The sequence below is a fragment of the Cyanistes caeruleus genome, chromosome 5 (genome assembly GCF_971803275.1).
Source record: "Cyanistes caeruleus chromosome 5, bCyaCae1.hap1.1, whole genome shotgun sequence".
NCBI lineage: Eukaryota > Metazoa > Chordata > Aves > Passeriformes > Paridae > Cyanistes > Cyanistes caeruleus.
In genome coordinates, this window is record NC_141705.1 from 7002359 (window position 1) to 7021065 (window position 18707).

General features: G+C 39.5%; 1 protein-coding gene and 1 long non-coding RNA gene across 5 annotated transcripts in view; both read right to left on the reverse strand.

Annotated features, from left to right (window-relative positions):
- CTBP1 (C-terminal binding protein 1) overlaps positions 1–18707 on the reverse strand; it is a 150059-nt gene that overhangs the window by 128163 nt on the left and 3189 nt on the right. The window lies entirely within an intron of this gene.
- On the reverse strand, positions 5586–8551 carry LOC111928283 (uncharacterized). Its single transcript, XR_015287053.1, has 3 exons — positions 8411–8551; positions 7744–7830; positions 5586–7345 (listed from the first exon to the last, which is right to left on the reverse strand). It is a non-coding gene; the product is annotated as an uncharacterized LOC111928283 (long non-coding RNA).

Consider the following 18707-nt stretch of genomic DNA (forward strand, 5'->3'; position numbering starts at 1 on the left):
AATAGGAGGGGTGGTTTTTTTCTTTTTTTCATTTTTGGGGTTTTTTGGGGATTTTTTTTTTTTTCTGGTTTGGTTTTTTACTTACTTGAAGCCACAAAGATATTTAAAACTAGGTCAAGCATACAACACCCAACAAAAGTGAAAGGATCTGCAATTTCTTGGATTTTTTTTTTTAAAGTATCTCCTTTAAAATTTACCATTACCATTTCCTTTGTGAAAAAGACAAATACAGATTTCTATATCTCCCTGAAAACAAGCATCCACAAAAATAAGGTAACTACTAAAACACAGCTTTATTCTTGTCCTTGGGAGGCATTACTGCTCTGACATTACATTTACTGTCAAGTAAAGCCACTCAAACTATATGTAATCTGAAGAGTAACTCACTGAGCAAAACCGAGAATTTTTAAGTAAGAGCAACCATTTATCAAATTTTTAGGAATAAATATGTATATATGTATGTATACACAGGATTCTGGTTTGCTATACATATGACTAAAATGGACCTACACAACAACCTGACATTGTCAGCAGCTCTCTCTTCATTTGCATTTATTGCTTCCCAAATTCTAACAGATGCCAAACTCAATTTGTATTATATTTTTAAGAATAAAACATATTTAGAAAATTAAGGGAAGAAGGCATTACCTTCCCCTCAGCAGTCTCTTAAGCCCCTGATGTGCTTGACCTTACCCATTTCCCCACCTGAGAGGGAAATCCTCTGCCCCAGACTGCTGCTCAGTGATGGGACAGCATCTTCTGCCAGCAAATTAAGGAACCATCCAGTTCAATTTCTAACAAACCCTCAGCAGCCACTCCTCCCTCCATCCCCATTCTAATAGTGGGTAGACAACACAGTGCTTTCCAGTCACTCCAAGGACCTCTACCCTTATTAAAAGTCACATTTTCACCTTGTAGTGTAACACTTATCATTATCTTTGCCAAAAACTGCTTGCTTCTGGTTATGACTCGTAGATTTCTAGCATTACAGCTTTTCAACGAACAGTGATTTACTTAACTAAAAGAACATTTATCAACACAAATACTAAACAAAGTGTGAATTTGAAATTTAAATTCCATCTCTCTGATAAAACGCTGCAGCCAGATCAAAGAAATCAAAGCAGCAGGGTTGCTGCAATGCACGAAAAACACCAGCTCCAACTGTGAGAGCTGTGGAAGTGAAGAACTGGGGTGCTTAGGAGAGGGACTAACAGCACCAAGAAATGAAACATGACAAGGAGGAGACCTGTGATCACTCAAGAAAGCACCTTCAGATGTAGATACCATAAAGACCTCATCAAATATGGCCATAGAGCTAAGGAAATACAGGATCAGATCTACAGAGCCTGGGCAGAGGAACCTCAGCAGTGAACCTTGATTTCAGTCAAGTCTACGATAAATGAACCAGAGAAGATCTCTGGTTGGTAGCAGGGCAAAGTAAATATGAAGAGTGATGAATAAACAAATGCCAGTCTACTAAACTGTCAATGCTGAACACCCATGAGTGGGTTTGGATCTGCACACCATGAATAACAACCAGGGGAACAGCAATAACCTGGGAAGAAACAGCCAACAAAGGATTAAGAGAAAACCTCAGCATAAAATCTTGCAACAACTTTTGCTGAAAAGGAGAACAAGATAATCTGGTCCAACCCAGCCTCCTTCTCAAAACAGGACTCCAAAATGCAGTTTGTATAATACACTACCTCCTAATGATTTGGGAAATGGATATACTGGTCAAGAAGTCCAGGGAATGCTGTGAAGCTACAGTATCACCAGTCATGGAATGGTGCTGCAACACAAGTAAACAGAAGACCAAATTCAAGTTGAGATCAAGATTTATTACCAGCAAGTGATGAAAACAGAAGATGTAAAGCCATTTGAAATGATTAAATAAACCAGTGTGGATTCCTTGAGGTGCTCGAGAAGTGCTGGCATTGAACAGGATGAAGGTGACATCCTCCTGATAGACCACCATGAGACCTGGTTGGATCAATGCAAAAAGAGATTTGCAAACAGACCTAGTAAATGAAATGAGGAGTTGGGCAAAAAAATGCTGAATTCCTCTCTAGGGCTTGACATCTTCAACCCTCAAAAATAAACCAGTTCTGTGAAAAAGCTAACAACAACAAAAAAAAAGTGTGTTGACTTAGCAGTGCTCATTTTGAGCTGTGCATCCCTGGTGTTAAAAAAGGCAGAATTGTACCATGAAGAGCCTGCATCAGTTTTCCTTTTGTCTCAGTTAGTGTGCCATACATTGAAATGAAAATTCATGTTTTCTACGGGATCAGGGGACAGCAATGCTGAAGCTGCCGGATGAGGATGGAGGCTTAGCACTGGGCCAGGTGAGAAGGCAGTGAACTGGAGTTTCCAAATTCAAGCAGTGATTTCCAAAGAGTGGACCTACATCCAAGACAAGTGCGGTTCAAAGGCTCCCATCAGACTGTTTCCACTGTGAGCACGTGGGAATTCAGTGCCTCGGTCCCCTCCTGCAGCCTGAGGGACCAGCAGGAGCCTCCTGCCACCGCCAGCTAAAAAAGCCTTTCATATTAGGATAACCTTTTGTCAGAGTCCTTTTGGGACAATGACAAATAATCACACTAAATTATGAATAAAAGAGGCAATGGCTTCTTTCTGGAAAAGCACCAAAACTGAGGGGAAAAGGCTCATGAAAGTACTTCTAATAGATCTCAGAAAAACTGTCTACAGCTTATCAGTGAACACATCTTGGCATGAAGAATGAATAATTCCAAGAGCATCTGATATCTTGATATAATTTACATATATATAAATGTGATGCAAATGTATATAAAGTGAATTTATAGAAACACAAATTTTTACTAGAAGGGCAGATAGCCAAGCTAAAAGGGAACAATGGACAAGATGTAAAATACAGTTGCTCTTCCCATGCCTCTTGCAGGGGTTTTCCTGATTCATGATTAAAGTATAAAGCAACACACATATTTTATTCATCAAAATATGTTTCTGATAAATCTTCAGTGACTTTCCATAGCAGTTTCACAACTCCTGAAATCACCTGGAGTTTTAACTAATATTTCCTCTCACTGCAACCTGGTTTGCTTAAAAAAATTACATTACAGTTACTCAACACTTCTTTAAGCAATGGAACCCAGGCAGAAATCTGTTCATTGGTATCCAAATCCCCATATAAAGCAATATTCAGTATTTCCTTGCAATTGGGCCCACAGTTTAAAAGCCCACACCACTATGGAAATACACAGGACAAGATACTTATTGCAACCCATCCAAAGTTTCTTGACTGTTGATTCTGTATCTGCTTCCCAGAGTCCTGCTGAACATTTACATAAGATGATTGCTTTTAATCTTTCTGTATTTGCTTCAGACATGCCCTGACAACCACTTAGAAAAGTGGTATTTTCCTGACAAAATGAATCATTTGTCTTCTACCACCAAGTTGCAGATCTTTGTTACAGAAATAGAAAGGCTAGAACATGCCCTAGGAAGTCTCTCTGCTTTGAAATTATAGGGAGCAGATATACTCAATTTAAAAATCCTGTGATAAAAAAAAAATAAATTAAAATTTAAAAAAAGTGGCACAATTTCCTGAAGCATAAACTCATAATGGGAACAACATACTGTGAAAAGTGGATTGCAAGAGGAAAAATACAGTGGAATTGCACAACTCCTTTCTAAGTCAAAGTACTGACACCATGTTCTGCTGAGAAAACCTTTTGTGCCTCTGATTTAATGATAAATTTCATGTGATTTCTCCTGGTTGGAGGAATGGAACAGAAAAAAACCCCAAAACACTGTCCTGACGTGTTAGTGTTAAACGTCTCCTTTAAGAAACAAACTTCGTGTCTTTGATTGTTACATAAAATTCTATTTTCAGCCTGAACAAGAGGGATAAAAAGAACAAGAAAATAACCACAATTATTCTCAAACCAAGAATCCATTAGAGGCCTAAAAACATGAAGGAGAAGTCCTTTTTAAGGAAGAAAATATTTTGATTTCCAGCCCTATATTGCAGTTTTCACCACCTCTGCTTGGCAAACTGGTCAATGCTAAACTCCTACTCCCCCAATATATCTAGAACAGTCTCACCTTCCTCAAACTTGTGTCCTTTATGGTGTTAACCACTCCTGGCTTTTTCCAGCTCTGACTTTCCCAAGGCTATCACTTCCTAACTATTTTCTGACATGCCTTTCCTTCCCAGAAATGAGCCCTCCTCCAACATCCACACCCAGGTTAAGATCCTGTTCTTTCCTCTGCCCATCCTGTTCCTTGATCTGAGCAAACTCCATCACTCTTATGCTGACAGCTCACACTCTGAGTTTCTCCAGGATGAAACTAGTATTAATTTTGCAAAGATGCAGAACGTGCATTCAGTTACAACCAAAGCATCATTTTGCACTCCATCCTCCCTGGATACCTTAGCCATCCATAATTTTTCCCCTCAGCAGAGGCCACTGCTTTACAGCAGATCATCAACAGAAGTTTGTCCTCACTCTTCCTGAGCCTTTTTGGACAGATCTAAGTTGTGCTGTTTCTACTCTGCAAGTTACAAAACTGAGGAGGAGCAGCATCTTATGACCACAAAGTCATCTGCTTTTCCCCAATGGCCTTTATGATAACCACATTCCCCCACCAGGCATTTGCCAAATACTTGGTATTTTCTTCCTTTATTCTTTTCATCATCTCTCTCTTTAAGCCCCTGCATTTGGCTTAAAGGCGACTCAGGCAGAACTGAAGGGGTTTTTTTTCCCCATTTGTGTGTTAAAGATGTAATTGCAGCTGCCCACCTACATTTTGTTTACTAAGGGTCCAGATCACCATTTTCCAGCTCACTGTATTCGCCTTCAAGCTTTGTAGCTTTTATAGACAGCATTATTCCTACATATGTCATCTTTTTTTTCCCCTTAACAAAAAATCGCCCACTGATGTCTCTTTGTTAGAATACAACAAATCATAATTATTAGTCAACAGTATAAATGTCCACTACAGGACAAAAGCAAATCTGGGGGTTTTCCTTTGCTGAAAAACCCTTTGGTTTAGAGTGGCTTCCTACTTGTAGCCTATTTCATCTCACAGTTGAAATACAGAGTGACCTCTCCATATGGCACTTTCAACATACAGAAAAAAGATACAGATGCACCAATGTTTTGTCTAAAGCATGGAGAAATTGGAAAGCATCCTTCAGTTCCAATTTATTGTCTTTGCACTAATACCATAATTTAGAAAAATTAAAATGTTCCAAAGTTTGTGTTTGATAATAACTAACATTTCTAAAGCCGTTTTTCAGATGCTCCTTTTGAAAAAATGGACTATATACGTCTTCAGTATTAAGCAAAAGGTTCTTTTGTGAAGAAAAATACCAGTTACTGATGTCTATCCGACAATCAAATGTGCCCCTGTGTGGGCTGTACACACTCATTCTCAGAACAGACCTGCTGATGACTGAGCTACTGCTTTCAGAGAAATTAATTTTTTTTCCTTCAAAATCCTTCAGAAAGTTGGGTGGTTTTATTAGGAATAAACCCAAAACATTTTAAATCATATAAATAAAGATCTCAAGTTATTTAACCAAAATAACACAGACATAATCACAGAGAGAACAGTCTTTTTTACTTTAATGAAAAGGACAAAGGTTCAATACCATAAATCTCAAACCCACATGGAGAAATAGCAGAATGAAGTTTACTAATATGTCCTAAAATCTGAGACATAGACTTGATCTAAAATAAAAACCCAACCCCTCAGATGTTTCTGCTTCATCCTCTGCATTCAAGAGCTGAAACCACGAGATGTACATAACCAACTATTCTGCAATATGTTGGTACCCCCAAGCACTTTACAGATTTAAAAGCATGAATTTACTATTTTTCTGGAGGCAAAAAAATAAGATCATCTTCCCAAGGTGATGGGGAAAGGGGGCTGCACTCCCCCTCTTCATCAGGGAGTGCCCATCCCATACATCGCCTTTCTTCTGCAAGCACAAGTGTCCAACCTCACAACCAACCCATCCCCAGCACGGGCTGCACATCAGTCATCTCCCAACAGCTGGCTCTGAAAGGCCACAGCTGGATCTTTAATGTGAAGTGAATCTTTATGAGCAACAAGGACACGCTGCTCCCACCAACTCCATTTCCAGAGTGGCTGTGCTGAATGCTGTTCAGGCATTTCCTCCTCAACACAGAAAAAGCTTTTCTTGCAGGCTCTGGTGACAAACACAGGTAGGTGATGTTGGGCATGTGTAATTCAAACACAGAGACTGTTGGGAATATTAATCCAAGGGGCTCCACCTGCTCAAGAGCAGATGAGGCACCAGAATTCGTAAAGATCCATCAGGGCTTTAGGAGCATCCAAAAACATGGCACCATCTCCTGGCCAGGACACAGCAACTTGGCTCCATCAGGAAAAGAAAAGCAAATACAATTAAACTTTGAAGAAAGCAGATTTGAACAATGCAAGTGGTTTGCCCATCCATCTTCCATGAAAGCAATGCCACTATATCTGTTTGAAGTTTCTCTGCAGCAGCTCCTTCAAACTGTAACTTTCTGCATGTGCTCTCTCCTTATCTCCAGATGTTAAAATCAAGTTAATTTCTCAGCAGAAATGCACAGATTGCTGTCCTTGGATCATGTGCACCACATCCCACACAAGCCTCGCTGATGCTACATGATCACCAACTAGAGGAAACAAAGCACTGCAAGGTAACAGAAACTGGAGGTGCATGTGGGACACAAGAAATGCTCCTTAGTAATAAACTCAGAATATCTGACAGAAAAAAATTATGTGCCATTATGCCCCCTGGTCAGGGTATTTAGCTCTTTGTTTCCCCACAATGCTTTTCAAAGGGTTGATTCATCCCTTCCCCAGCTGCTCTCACAAATGCATCCTGTCCCATACTAAATTCAGTGTACTTAAGATGTGCTGCACTTCATCCACCAGAGCATCCAGTAGAGCGTCCATCTGCTCTATTCCCACTCTGATCCAGCTCCCACCTGGCTGGCACAAAATCTCATGGCAGAAGATGGGCATGGCAACCCAGGGCTCAGCTGGGAGCTTTCCACTGAGAGCCTGCCAACATTTCCTTGAATCCATTCTTCCCACTATGCTCTCCTGTACCCACAGCAACTGTGAAATCACTATTAATTATGCCCTTTTGCCTGACCCACTTATCTCAGAATTGCAGTAGCTGGGATGGGCTAAAAACAGACAAAAAAGGAGGGAAGCTGCTCATTTTGCTTCCTGGACAACTCCTTTTAGAAAAGCCAACTCAGTTCTGATTTTCTCCACTATTTTTTCCTCTGTCTTTCCTTTCTTCTTCAACTTCTCTTCTGTATCTTCCTTTTGTTTCTCTCTGCAAGAAGAGGAATTGGGTTAGGAAAAAGGAACGATGGAGAATGCTGATCTAAATTGCTTCACATCTTCAAATATGTGGAGAGAAAATGATGGGGCGTGGGAAGGGAATGAAGCCCTGTGGGTTTTCTTTTCCAGATGACTTTCTTTCCTTCTGGCTCATGACTGAACAAGATATGAGAGAATAAGAACTGCTGGAGATTTTGGCAAATATTGAAAAGGAGAACATGCAACTACAATTATTCAGAGAATAAGAAGCAAATGCTAAAGAAAAAATAAACCCCACACATTCAGACTATGGTCTCTTTCCAGAGGGAGAAGGTTTTATTCGTTCTGAATTAAATGTGTTTATTTTTCCCATTAATTCAAGTGTAGATTTCATATAAAGTTCACAAATACCTATGTCAAATACAGTGAGGAACACCAGCTGAGAGGCATCAGAAAGCATTCTTTTATTACAAGAGAGAAGACACGTGGTTCTGTTTCCTGAAGGATGACAAAGAACCAGAATGAGATGAAAAGCACAACCGTAACACTGCAACTAACAATGTTAAAATGTTCTTGCCTACACACCAGGAGGCACCACCATGAATTTCTTGTTTACACTGATTTCTGCACGGAAAATAGATTAAAACGGACCCTGGAACTGTGCGCTGCTGTCTGGAACAAGGTTAATTTTTAGTTCAGAAGAAAGGACCTTCATGATAAAAAGAGTACATGAGCATGCCTGGGTTTGGTCCCACAGAAGATCAGCTGTCCTCCAGGTACTGAAGCAGAAGGCACCATGCTGCAGCTGCCCACAGAGATCCATGTTCCCTTCTGAAATGGCTCACACGTTCCCTCCTCATCACCCTTGCACAAACCAGCACAGCCACGAGAACTGCAAAACCCCCAGCAGTGAACACAAGCACAGAAAGTATTCATTTAAACATAAGCTGTTCTTGAGACGTCCTTTTCAAGGGTTTGTTTTCTTACTTGTGACCTTTGGGAAGGAAGGACACACTCAAAACCTCAGTCACTGTTTGCAGAGGTGAGACCATCCGTGCAATAAACACAGCACACGTACCTGATTATTTGCCTTCACCAAATGCATCAGAGAAAACAATTTGGGTTTTTTTTAACTCATTTAAAATGGAGGTAATCTTTCACTGGGAGAAGAGTTTTCCATAGGAACAGGGTTTGCACTTTGTGACGTTTTCAGAAAGACCTAAGAAATAACATAAAATAACAACTATTTCTGCCTCCTGCCAGGCTTGTTGGAGTATTTTAAAACAGCTTTGCTAAAATAAACCAACTTTTTTTTTTCCCCGAACAGATTTGCCACCAGGGAACCAAATCCTACCCTTATAAGGCTACAGCAAAACAAAAGTCCCGAAGAAAGTACAAAATCTAGTCCATTTTTTAACTCAAGAAACAGGAATATTAAGACACAACAGGTTTAAAATCCATTTCTTCAGAATTAACAATAGTCAGATACTTCAGAAAATAATGTTCCCAAAGATCACCTTGTGGTCCTTCACTCCTCTCCATGTGGTGATAATGTTAAACTATTAGAGCTACCAAGCTAAAGAAGATTTTAAGTCCACAGCCAGGATTCAGACTTTACCCACAGCAATGTTTTATACACACAGACATGATTACTTTTACCATTAAAGAAACCAAAACTGTTATGGCAAAGCAGAAATTATTTAAACAACTTTGCCTACAAGCACTGATTCTGCCTTGGTATTAAAAACCCAATATACACAGAGAAAGGAAAACCCCTTAGTGTTAAACACTGGAAAAAGACCTTAAAAATAATGAACTCTAAAATAGTTCACAATAATCTCAAATAATGTCTGTGCTAAGCTAACACAGAAATCAAACTATTTGGAAAAAAAAAATAATCAATGTTAAAGATTAGTGTTTCAGTTCTCTCAGAAGCAGGACAAATTGCAGGGAAAAAAGGTTGAAAAGCCAAGGGGTTTTTTTTTTTTCCATTTTACCAAGTTTCTACTGTGGACCTTATCCTATTTGTGAAGTTGCATGAGAAGCAAATCACTCCAAAGCTGAGCTGAACCTCACCCAAGGTTAAGCAGACACCAAACACAGACCACTTCCTTTGGGTTCTTGGTATCAAAACAAAATATTACCAAACTACGCAGCTACAAAGGATGCTGCTACAGCAGCTCGTACAAGCAGTTCCATGGCTGATGTCTGCAGTGTTCCAAGTCTGGGTAAGTAAACTTTAAAGGATCTGGAGAGAAAAAGTTATTTTCATCCTCTTTTCTCATTATCCGACACTACGAGTTGAGTCGTAGAAGAGATTTTACTGTAGCACATACAAAAGCAGCGGCACACCAGTGAGCACTTCATTAATTAAAAGCCAGAAAAGGAAGTTTGCTAAACGAAGCAAATGTTCTTATCACTCCTATCTATATTCATTAAAACTGACAGGAAACCAAATATCACCATCTGTCTACTTGCAATAAAGACACTAAAAACAGCTCCGGGGTAGAAGAATAATACAAAGTATAAAACTGCAGTTTTTCAAGTTTCAGTTTTAAATGGACAAGAGAGAAACTGATGTCAGACGAGGGAGAATGAAGGATGACAAGGAGCTAGTAGATGAGACTGAAAAAAGAAATTACATGCTTTAGAATATGAATTGAAGTCCCTTTGAAATCTCAGAAAACAACCAACAAACTCAAGTTTGCACTGTCTTTTTCATTCCGATCAATGGGTCTGGTCTGGAAAAAGCCAAGTGTTGCAATGACAGCTGATTTGCCTATTTAGAAATAGCTGCTATCAAAAAACAGTCAGAAAATTGTATTATGCAATATAAACTGCAAATTTTTAATGGTCAAGCAAGTCCCAGGAAACACTTGTGTTTTATTGTATCCTGATGCACTCTCTTCAGATTTACAAGAGCTCATTCTTTTAATTATTCCTATATTTGGATTTTGCTTACAAATCAGCAACTTGGTATGAAATTGAGTAAGATTTGATGAAAGGAAAGGATGGCAGAGGTGCTAACTTAGCTCTGAAAAAAAATATCAGGGCTCACACCAGCAGTGGAGGAGGTCAACCGAAGGTCACTGACTTAAGGTACTTAGGTACTTTCCAGCATTTATACAATTCTTACCTTCTAGTAATCACCTTTCTTTTTTTTTTTTTTTTTTTTTTTTGCACAGCAGGGGAGAGGAAAGAAAAAACAAATAGTTGGTAATAAGATATTTAATGACAGAAATGAAAATAAACTACTGCTCACACTCTCAAGAGCACAGCTCCCTGTCGTTAATTCTGCACCATTCCCCAGCTGCATTTTGCATAGCAATGAAAAGCACTTCCAGTTCCTCTCAATGCTGCATAAAATATTAGCTCCACAGTCACAGTTTTTAAGACTAAATAAGGTTAAAGTAATTTAAGGCTGAGATAAACATAAAAAAAAAAAAAGGAAAAGAAAATTCATTGTTAAAAGTCTCCCAGCCCCCTGTGGTGCCGAGGTACCGGAGCACATATGGTGCAGAGCAGATCCCTGGGACCTACAGGAAGCACAAATGGGGTCAGGAGAGGAGGAGCAAGAGAGTTCAAGACTAAATCTAAGCCTTATTAATTTATTGATTTTTATTATTATGTTTCTCCAGGATGGTTCTTTTTTTATTATTATTTTCTGTCCTAAAACAATAATTCATACCTCGAAAAAAGGATCTCATTAATATTCTATGAGAATGCTTTTTTAGCCTCAATACAATTACAGCAGAGCAATTATTATTCTTCTGTTAATACTTTAACAATACTAACAGAACTATTAGCAGCTCAGCATAATGAGGCACTTGTGAAACAGAATTCTAGGGCTACTTCTGTTTACTAAAAAAACCACAACAGAATTACACAAGTTAAATAAAATCTGAGTGTAAAAAAGTCACTAAAAACTGATGTACAAATGTGCCATCAGATTCCTCCTTGATTCTGAGGAATCTCCTTTTGAAAGTCAAGTCAATCCTGTAAGGATATAGGAAAAGCAAATATTTTTAAGTGAAGGTTGAAATTCAAGAGTAAATTTTCTTTTACGTTCAATATATAACAGAGACATCTATTTGTGCATGCCAGTGAAATCACTGGGATGCTTACAAAGGATCTGGCAGGCAAACATGGAGATATGTAACAGAAAATACAAAACCATCTATAAAAAAGTCCTGAGTGTGCTGTAAAAATGCATCCAGGCTGATTCTCGAGAATATTTGTTTATTCTAAGGTGGTTATACAGCATCTAAACCACACAAGAAACATTTCTGCGAGGGGAGGGAAAAGTCAGTGTTGACATGTTACCTTTATAAACCTTTTAATAAAAAGCTGCATAGTAAGGGCAACAAGTACAACCCAGATTATTAGATTTTGTAAAATTTTGTTTTATATATGCCTTGTTAGACCTGCTATTTTCCTACTGAGAGTAGTAACTGTGGAAGTGGCATATAAAATTATTTGCTAACAGAAAACAAACAAATACTCAGGTTCTTCAGGACCATGGATAATCAGTGGAAAAGGTGAAATTCTCTGGCAAAAAGAGAAAGCACAATTCACTCCTGTAGTCCTCCTGTCCACAGCTGCCACAGTAAGAGCATGCAAATCAAAGCATCTTCCACAGCACATATTGGAGAAAACCAGCCCCAGACTCCAGGCTCCTTGGATTTGAGAATGCCAGGCTGGGAAAAGCCTTCTTGGGAACTGAGAAAGATCCATTTCCTGCAATCCTGTTAAAAAGGTAAATGAAGCTGGATCCTGAAACAGGGTGTCTTAGTCCTTCCCATTCCCATACTGGTGAAGCTGCTTCTGCACTGTTTTCCTTTAATTATGGGAAACATTGTTCTAACATCATATACACATAATACTACCAATATTATTAATTGATGTTTATTTATATACATATATATGAAAACATCAACTTATTAAAGACCAGTATGGGGTTTTTTTAATCTTGTACCCACCTTGTCTTTTGAGCTGATAAATCCCCTTTACCTGGTCTCTACCCACAGCTGAAGCTGTCACTTTTTCTGGTTGTACCAACCCTCCTTGCTCACAGGATTACATAAACTGTGTTTAAATTCAAGATGGGTTTTACCCTTTTGTATTCAAATCCATCCTCTTCTGTTCATCCTATAGCATACAATAAACCCTGGATTTGTCAGGTTTGATCCTAGCTTGCAGTATGACTTATTTTGGTGAGCAGTTTGCTTCAACACCTCCTCATCCATTCCAACACCTCCTGGATATTATTGTTGAATTTGCTTTAGATAGTCAATAACAGTTTTCCATACACCTTTGTAAAAGCTTGCCTAAAAATCTACTTTTAAGTGACTGCTCCAGTGACAATATCCCAGTCACAACGCCCTCGTGTCTTTTATTTAAAGTACAGCACCATCACCTCTGCACACCAGTGATGTAAGTAAGGCTTGTCACGCTTTTGCTCTAGAGCATTAAAAAACCTGACCCAAAACCAAGTCCATCCTAAGTGTACCTTTTAATCCACACAAAGCCAAAATAATTTATTACTATTTACATTGCTTTAATAGCTTTTTTGAGTTGCTATTTAGATGGTCTTAGTAGTAATGACTGCAGCAAGCTGGAACAGGTTCGCCACAAAATAGAACCCAGGGCAGCACTAAAAATAAAACCTGGGTGTCTTGAAGCCTGGGAAAAATACAGCAATGCTCCAAGGGTGTCAGTACAAACCTGCAAAACAAATTTTCTACACAGACAGCATTTCTTATTCATCAATTTGAATGGACAGATATTTACAGACAGAGAATAATTCAGTTTCTACAGGTTTCTTAGACACTCCCATCATCACACTCCCCTTTCCCATGTGTTTCTTCTCCCACACCTAATTTGTCTGCCCTCTACCATCTTTCTTGCCTTGAACCAGGCTTGAGCCAACTATTTCTCCATGTCCTGGTTTTGCCTTTGTCTCCCCCATGCCCAAATGATGTGATGCAGGTGATGGCTGAGCCTGCCAGGCAAGGCCTCAGTAAGCTCCACTGCAGGAGGGTCTCACCTTTTGGGTAGCAAGCCAATCTTTTTCTGCCATTCCTTTACACTATGCAGTAATTATAGTCCCTTTTTTCCCCTTTTCCCAGCCTATCCCATTACTTCTCTCTCTTTTACATACTATCCATTACTTTTCAAGGATTTTTTTCCTTTTTTTTATCATCCTAGCACTACCATGGTCTTTAAGACAAAGCTGAGGCTGGTAAATGTCTCACACCTGTCATTTCAGTATTATGATTAGGATACAGATTCTGAAAATCCTGATGCCACCATAAAACTGGTAAACTAAGAAATCTCACCTTAGATTCCATCACTTTATCACTGTTCTTGTATGCTTCCCTAGATACCTGCTGATCACCATCAGAGACAGGATATTGAATTGTAAGTGCTTGCTCTGAGTCAGAACAGCTGTTCTTACAGATTTATTGCTAAAACAACATGGGTTCTGCCAGACCTAAGAAAACCAGCAAGAAATAAAGTTACAGACTTATATTTTGCTAAAGTAGCTCTGGTATTTGGAAATTCCCTTTCTCTGTCTGTTAGACTGCTATGCAAAGAGAGTTAATTCTGGTAAAGATTAACACATATGTAAAGTAATCCAGATGATTTATTCGATTGTGATAGGAAACATTTAGATACAAAATTCAGCACAAAATACTTTTCAGCTTCTGAGAAATATGGGTGAAACTACTTTGAACATGGTGACGTTAAGAGCATCGTCCTTATTAACATAAGAAAGAAAAACGATTTGTTGGAAACACTCGCCATTTGAGGTACTCCATACTGTTTTCCAATGTTATTTTCCCAGAGACACCAAGAATGGTTTGGTTTTGTGGTTTGGGTGGGGTGGGGGAGAAGACTGTTGATGTTTTGGGAAAACCTACTAAAGCTTGCTTTGCTTGTTTGCTGATCCTCAGCTACAGCAGTAAGAGGCTGCTAGCAGACCTAACTTCAAAAGCAAGCTGCTATTTTATCTATTCAACCTAGAATTAAAAAGCTTTTTAAAAAAAAATTATAAAGCAAGCAAACAAACAAAATTTTAAAAATATTCCAAATAAACAGCAGAAGGTTTCCTCAATGGCAAAGTCCCAAGCCCACTTAGCCAAACCCTTCCAAACACATACCCACCCTTGGATTTCAGATCCAAGTTAAACTCCACTCCCCACCAGTCTTATCTTGCCAGATTCAGAAGAGGAGGAAAACATCCAGAGGACTCCAGCACAGGAAGAGCACGGACACACACGGCAGCACTCCCAGGGGCTGCTCTGCAGTTGGATTTTATTAAGGAATGCACATGCTTCTGCGCTCCAGTCAGAAATATTATGGGGCTTCAGCACATGAACAGTAACTCAACAACCCCTTTTCCTTGTCTGTATCATAAAATAAACACAGTCTCTGAGATGGACTACATGGATTTATGTCCTTTTGAAAAAAACTTAGTAATTGGAGAGGGAAAAAATAAAACCACAAGTAAAGTGAACGGTTCTAAATGTGAAGTAAATAGTTTTGAAAGCAATGTTCTCATCTGGGAGTATTGCAACAGATGTTTATCATGAGCTACTGCAACAGTTAATCCAACTCCCAGCCAGATTACCTCTTTGCCTTTGGAAACAAGCCTTTTTTCCATGGGCAACTTACAGAAAACAAGGGGATGTGCCAGAACTGACAGCAAGCAGTTAACTGAATGAAGCAGGAGGGGAAAAAAAAGCCATAAAGCCCAACCAAATGAACTGATATCCGGCCCAAAAGTCTTAGATGAACAGGTGTATGTGTGGGTGGATTTGGAAGGAAAAAAATAAAGAAAAAAACATTTAAACAAAGCCTTCATTGACATTCTGGTCACTGAAGTGGGTACACAAAAAATAAGCCAAACAATATTTTGGAACAATTCAGCAAATAATGGATTTTATTTTATTTTAGGAGAGGATAGAAAATATGATTGTTGAACTTGGGTTTCAAAATGTGGTGCTAATAAGCCACAGTAACAACTCATAGGTTATTCTAGTCCAACATATTCTGAGGAAGAATGAAAAAAGGAAGGTACGTAACTATGTATGCAATCTGGTATTTACTCCTTAAAGATACAAAAGCAGATCACAATTTCAAGCATCATTATTTAAAGCTGAAATTACCATTTCTTAACGAGTGCAAATCAGATCCCTGTTTACAACATTTCCTAAAGGCAAGTGAAAGGTTAGTAAGTCCATGCCCAGAGCCATTCTTCTGCTCTTAATTTCACAGGCGTTTAATTTTGAAAAAACCTTGAACATACATGAAAAGAGTGAGCAGTCCATCTCCTTTGACCACCCAAAAGAGATCAAGCAAGAGAGGTAAGTGCACCACGTTCTCAGTGCACTCACCTGGGCATCGCCAATGGCTCCCCCAGCCTTGGGACCATCCTCACCCTTGGCTGCACCAGGATCCATGGAAAACTGCTGGGAGGCAGAGGTGGTCCTGAGTTTTTACATAGTTTACAGGGCTACCTGCAACTTTCACATGAAGCCCACACCTTCCCCTTCGTATTCCCAGCTGTGGTAACACAAGAGAGTCAAAAATTCCAGAAACTTTGGTCTAAACTTCCTTCCTTACTGAAGAAAATCTCAGCTTGTTGGTTGTTTGGGGGTTTTTAAACAGAGAAAAACAAATGCCAATCTGTCAAGTGTAAAAAAGATGTAAAGAGATTTTGTTCCTCTAATTGCTCAGCAGAACAATAAATGAATAAAAAGCTCTAGGAAGTCCTTTCCACTCGGCAGTATTTCTGCTGGAAATGCAAAACAATTTTTCTTGGTACTTCTCTTAATCAACAAAAGCAACAGCAAACATTACCAGTGCTTTCATATTTGATGGAGAGATTGATGTTATTTATTCAATAAAGACTTTATTTAAATATTCCTTCCCTTCTAAAAAGACCAATGACCACAGAGCCACATGCCAACAGTACCTCTACTAAGTCCTTGGCCCTTTCCAGGCCATTGGAACACCCTCCCATTGGTCTGTTGACTAAAATACAACCATTTGCAGCTTGTCTTTTTAAGGGATTTTTCCCCACATATATCTGAAGTCGTAAGTGTCAAGGGAAAGGTTTTGTTTTCTAAATTTTTAGTATTCCAGAGAAATATACTGACATTGCATTCTGCAAGTCTTGCCAAGAACGTCTTTTGTGTTCACAGCTTCAATGTTGATGATAAATTTTGAATGCTAACAGTACAAAGTATGATTTAAATCAGAGCCTAAATCATAAATGTAACAGTAATTTAAACTAGTGAACTGGAAACCTTAATTTAAATAATCTCATTTTGCCAATATAGTTTTCCTAAAGACCTATTTGCTTTCGATGGTTGTTAGTTCTCATTGAGAAGGTAAATAAACTACATGCATCTATTTAAATGATTATGAAGCCTAATATATTCTACATATTTTATTTTTACATTTTATTAAGCAGACAATTTACTAGGCAATTATTTTTTTTAACTATGATTCCTAAGTGCTTCAAATATATTTAGTGAGTCCTAAAGCACCTCTTATAATGATGATTATCCCCATTTTACAGAAGGATAACCCAAAGAAGAGACAATTAACTAGTCTGGGCTCTTTCCCTCACCACTCTAAGGTAACATGATTGATCTCCCCTACAACAGCAACCTGTTACATGTAATTTTTCACTCTGACCAAGCATTTGTAATAATCTGCAATTATTGAGTAAGAGATCAATTAGAAGCAAAGACTCAGGTAGCAGCAGCAGAAGGCTGAACTAAATACCTGTACAAGAATCAGGAGGTTTTGCTGGATGGTTTCACCAAGATATGACACTCGGAACTATTTTTGCTTCACCTCCTAAAATGCGGATGTCAAGGTAGCACACGGCACAGTCTGCTGCTGTCTTCACAACACCACAGCTTGCTTGATGAGCGACCTCAATTATTTTGCCCTGAATGACGGCAAAAATAGCAGCGAGCACTGAGATCGCTTACACAGCCCAAGAGAACGAACACACCAGACTTTCCAAGTTGTACAACCTCTAGTTTGAGTACTCCTTTCTTAAAACTGTGCCTCAAAATCTGCAGGATGTTGTGCCAACAGCACTTAGTGTCAATGTTTCGGTACCGCTTCCGTTCACTGAATATTGCTCATCCCAGGCTGAGACCTTACACTTGCACAGTTTCTTTCCTGAGGGACAGCAGTGGTCTGGAACATTTACTAGCCAAGATAGGCCATGTAGGAAAAGTGGGAGAAGTGGTATAGAATTATTTTTAACATTTTTCCACAGATTCTCATTACTGTGCCTGTTTTCCATTGATACAAAAGACTACTTGTGCCCTAAGTTGACCCATGATGGGAAACTGCATCTTTCCAAAAGCTCCTTCTGATCTCTCCTCCCAAGTCAGCCCTTACCGAGGAGGAGCATCAGTGTCTCTCAGGCTGCTTTACCCTCCTGTGAACTTGCCTTTCCTGGGATGCACACAAAGATGTTAGCAGTCAGACATTAATGACCATCTCTGAGCTCAGCCAGGAGTGGCAAGAGGCACCCTCCACCCCATGGTGCAGGAAAATGAAACAGTGAAAGACACAATGGTCTATGAAGAAAAAAATTTGATAGGTGCAACCATATGAAATTCCAGCTCTTCCCCTCTGGTAGGAGAGTGACCACCACAGGGATATAGAGCAGAAGGGTCTCGAGGAGAGAGCTCATTGCTTTGACACTGCAAGGTCCGGCTGGATTCCCCCATCCCACTGCAAGTCCTCATTTGAGGAAACAGAGTGCTGCTCCCTCCAAAATCAACAGCAGTACTGTGTGCCAGACCCCAAACCATGCCCCACCAATAGACCACGCACAACATGTTTTTTGCCTAAACACAAGCACAGGAATCAGGGGGATCAGCAGGGACTGCAGGAGCCAGCTGCAGGTCAGGGACCTCGCTGTGCCTGAGCAATGCCTTCTGCTAAAGTGAAACTGAAAGGTTTCACCCTCACAGCCAGCAGCAACACTTCCTGCCCGAGTTCCCCAAGGAGATACAGCAAGTGAATCCCTCCAGTGCCGTGGTTTCCCATCCACCAGGCAGGCTCCAGCCCATCCTGCCCAGCCACGAGGCTCCAGGCAGGATGCTGCTGCTGTGGGAAACCAGCAGGCTCTGATGGGAACGCTGGTCCCAAAAGGCAGATGTTGTGTAAATTCGTATTTCATCAAAACGGTTAACTGTGACAAGAGGACTATAAAAATCCTTGTACTGCTTAAATTATTTCTCCACTCAGAGCAACTCTACTACCAGGAAATGTTACACACTGCACTTCACACTCAACTGGCAGCGCTCGGTGATAACATTACAGCTCTGTTAAAT